The sequence below is a fragment of the Aptenodytes forsteri genome, unplaced genomic scaffold (assembly GCF_000699145.1).
Source record: "Aptenodytes forsteri isolate BGI_AS27 unplaced genomic scaffold, ASM69914v1 Scaffold242, whole genome shotgun sequence".
NCBI classification, from domain to species: domain Eukaryota; kingdom Metazoa; phylum Chordata; class Aves; order Sphenisciformes; family Spheniscidae; genus Aptenodytes; species Aptenodytes forsteri.
This window is the reverse complement of record NW_008795253.1, coordinates 2,038,876-2,043,124: the sequence shown is the minus strand read 5'-3', so window position 1 is coordinate 2,043,124 and position 4,249 is coordinate 2,038,876. Positions and strand designations below refer to the sequence as shown.

The window sequence follows — 4,249 nt, the reverse complement described above, 5'->3', positions numbered from 1 at the left end:
GCAAGAACATCAATTTGAAAAGATGTTAAATTTTATATTTAATTGCAGTTCTTAAACATTCCCCAACATGTCTGTCTCTTTAAAGTATTCACTTGCTTCAAAGCTATTTTTGCCTCTGACCACTATCTGATGAGAAATTCACATGTGCTAAATGTACCCATGATAATAATCTTATTTTCAGTCCTCCACTAAAAATGCTGATGGCCTGAAAGGGATTTGAGTCTTCAGTGTACCTTCTCTGCCATTATTTTTCCAGTGGATTTCAGGAGAAAGAAATGGTTAAAACGCTAAGCAAAAAATATTGCTTAGCAATATTGGTAATTGGTATTGTTGTTTACCAATCATTTTGTCAATACAACAATAATATAGCAATAACAATATGTCAATATAACAATAACAGTATATATAATGATAACAACGATGTTTGTCTCACAAAGGACTCAGTGAATAAGTGACTAGAGAAAGGGGTTGGGAGAAATGAATTGCTCACACATACACCACAGTGCCAGGTGTGAGTAGTATAATTCCACCTGTGTGATAAATTTGGGACAGAAAGGAGTGTTGCAAAATTGTTGAGTTGTTCAACCAAACATCAATTTGATTTTCAGGTCTCTGGGCTACTGCTTGAAATACAGACCATGGCAAACCTCTCTGATCAGTAAACACGCGTCGTTCTTAACTTGAAGTCAGTGAGACTATTGCAAAGTCACCTCAGAAAGAGCAGGCAATGCAATCCGGGTTTCTTCTGGAACAGATCTAAATGCCACTTTCCACTGATTATTTTGGCATGTTTAGGGCAAATGAGGTGTGCCTGTATGATTATGTGCCATGTTTTGGTAGCTAGACCACAGCTTGATTAGAACTCTTTTGTTGCTTCTGTGTTAGTCCTTTAGCTGAAGAAGTAGAAATTTTAGTTCTCACATCCAGCAGTTCCTGATTTAGCTCAGGTAGATGATAGATAGGGTTTAGGTACAACTACGCTGTTAGTAAGTGCTGAGCCTGTCTGCTGTAATGCCCTGCGGAAAGAAGAGGGCACCCTGGTACATGGTACCTTGTTGCCTTAGAAGTATTTATGTAGCCTACAGGTAGCAATGTCTGTATTTTTCTCTCTCTCTGCCTGAGCTGGTCTACACAGAAGGCAGCAGCATCCTTGGTGTCCACCAGACATGTCTGTGAGCTGAAACAAGAAAGCTGTAATGAGATTCTGAAGGCTATTGATGCAAACCTTTCAGGTTACCAATGAAAGATTAAAACAGACAAACAAACGAACAAAACCCCCAAACAGCAACAACAACAAAATGACTAGACATAAACCCCCAAGATTTAAGAATCTGGGCATTATTGTTGGAAAAAGGTGGAGGGGAATAAATGTGGGTGTAATACCAACAGTGGTTTTATTCCTGCATTGTTTTTTGTGATTAAGGCAATCTGGCAGAATGGGATTATTTTTGACAGTGAGAGCAATAGTGAAGATCTCAGCCAGCATCTAGAGAATACAAGACGCTGTTTTTGTGAGCTCCAAAAAAGTGAGGAATCAATTTAATGAACTTACTTTTCCAGAAAACAGATTCATTCTCAAATATTTAACTAGCATGGCCAAAACTAACTGCTTATAAGTGATAGGTCACTCTCCAAAATAGCATAAGCTTTAAAGAACATAATATTTTTAAATTTTGTCACTTGATTTCAAATATTTTGGGTGCGTGCTGGTTCAGTTCTGGTTTTCTTCTGCAACCACTAAGTCTATAAGGATTTTCCTTTTATCACATGAAGGCTGATTCTTATTCTGGGACCTGCTATTTAAGAAAGTCATCAACTATCATTAGACTTTCAGTAAAATTATCAGCTAATCATTTATAGTAGACTGCATTCTTCAGGGCACTATCAATGAGCCACAGAGATGCTCTCACCATAGGCCACCATTTCTGACTCCCATGAGATGAAGGCTGATACAGTCATGCAGAGCATAATTTTACTAGAAATCTGAAATAGCAAAACTGTATTTGCTGCATACATATCAGAGTTAGGTGGAGGAAATTAAAAATCAAAATAATGATCAGGACCTAAACTCTTAATTTGATTAATTTAATTTTAGATTTGAGCTCAGACCTAAGCATTTGTAAATTTGAGGCTTAATAAAGATAATGCCTATAGGATCTTTTTCTACCATTTTTAATTTTGAGGTTTGCGTCCTGTCCATGAAAATGATTCCAACAGTATGTTGGAATTATTATGTAACAGAAGTTACATAAAAAGAGCTTTATCTGAATATTTAGCCCTGAAATTAAATAATAATTCTAATTATAAATTATATATTTTAATTTAAGTTAAATAATAAAAAGCTTTATCTGAATATTTAGCCCTGAAATTAAATAAGAATTCTAATTATAAATTATAATTATTTTAATTATTTATGTCAGAAGATACAGATAGATAAATGAGTCTTTCTGGTAACATTCTGAATAAAAACGTAATTTTAGTGAGCAGGTGAACATTTTCTTCCTTCTACTATCAAACTGACAGAAAACTACAACACAAACGTATTCTCATAATATGAAAACACATTCCTTCAACAAATACTTGACTTGGGTTAAGAAGTGAGGAAGACTATAGCTGTGTCTTGGTGTTTTAAACTCAAGTGCTGTTAGTTATCTAACAGGAAAAATTAGGAATGTGGCAAAGAACTGCACAGAATTCTGCATTATAGAAGTACATTTTATTTAGTAAATCTTATTCTCTTCTGTATATGTTAGGTGAAAACAAATGACATTTATCTTTGGTTTCTTTATGGTACACTCCTCTACCTCACATGAAGCTTTGTCTCAATTTAGCAGTACCAATAAATGTTTGAGCACGTATTATTTTAAGAAATTAATCTGTAGCCTAAACTAATGCCAGGTTTTCTTCATCTTGAAGTTGCTTTCATGTTTAAATGGAATTTGGTTATTTATAGAAATAAATTCTGATTATTTGTCTGATTCATGGACATACAAAAACCACTTTGTGTCAATTCTTGGAGGCTAATTTAGCCTCCAAGTGTGGTGTGCACCTTCGAATATGACGGGGTTGTAATACTCATGCTTCATTTACTAGCTCAGTTTACAAACACTGAGGATTGTCATCCTTAGGTAGGGGGAAATGGACATAGGCTTACTGCCCTTTTAAACCAAAAATTAGTCAGTCAAGTGAATCATAGAAATATTTAGGTTGCTAGGGTTGTCTGAAGGCCATCTGGTCCAAACTTTGTCTCAAAGCAGGGATAACATCAAAGCTAGAAGGTATTCTGAAAGATATAAATCTGGGATCTGGTCAGTAACAAAATAACCTATTCATTATTAAGTTTATTTTAAAAAACTATTTACTTCAATTTTCCTTTATAAAGGAAAATAAGTGACAGTTCTTCCAGAAATGAAATAGTGGGTCTTTAAAGCACAGGTTTCTGTATTGTATAACACAGTCTGGATTATCTCAGTCTTAGCTCAGTGAAATCCCATCATTTTGTATGTATAATTTGCTAGACTAGTGGTATGATTAATACTTCAGCTTGATACATATGCTAAAAGATCTAGAAGGAAAACAAACCATTCCTTTTCATTTTAGAGATAAATAATCTGAAAGGCTGCAGGAGATCTCTCTAGGCAATGACAGGAATTGAGCTGATAGACCCAACTTTTATCCAATTTTTTGGAAAAACCATGTTCTTTCTGCTTGGCTGTCCTGCCCATACGCACTAAAATACCTGCTTCTCCCATAGCTAGAAATAAAATCTCAGATTTCTGTTTCCTTCACTACTGTCTAGTAACTGTAATAGCAGGTAATTGGTCATTTTTCCATCAGGCTCTTAGTTCATATAGAAGCTATATAACTTATTTGGGCATTAGAAGTCCATGGTCAGAAATTGAGAGTGCATGTAAGAAACAAGATGACCAAGTTTTCGACAGGACAAGACAGGGCTGAAAAAGAAATCAAATTGAGTTTACTGGTTTGACAGCATGAACAAATCTTCTGCAATGAACACCAATGTTTTGCAATAAAGTTTTATCTTAATATTTCGATTGAAATAGAATCATAGAATCATAGAATCATTAAGGTTGGAAAAGACCTCTAAGATCATCGAGTCCAACCGTCGACCCAACACCACCATGTCCACTAAACCATGTCCCTAAGCGCCGCATCTACACGTCTTCTAAATACTTCCAGGGATGGTGACTCAACCACTTCCCTGGGCAGCTTGTTCCAATGTTTAACC

At 35.4% G+C, this 4,249-nt stretch overlaps 1 protein-coding gene across 9 annotated transcripts in view; it reads left to right on the top strand.

Annotated features, from left to right (window-relative positions):
• LDB2 (LIM domain binding 2) overlaps positions 1-4,249 on the top strand; it is a 226,778-nt gene that overhangs the window by 115,648 nt on the left and 106,881 nt on the right. The gene's annotated exons all lie outside the window — the stretch shown is intronic.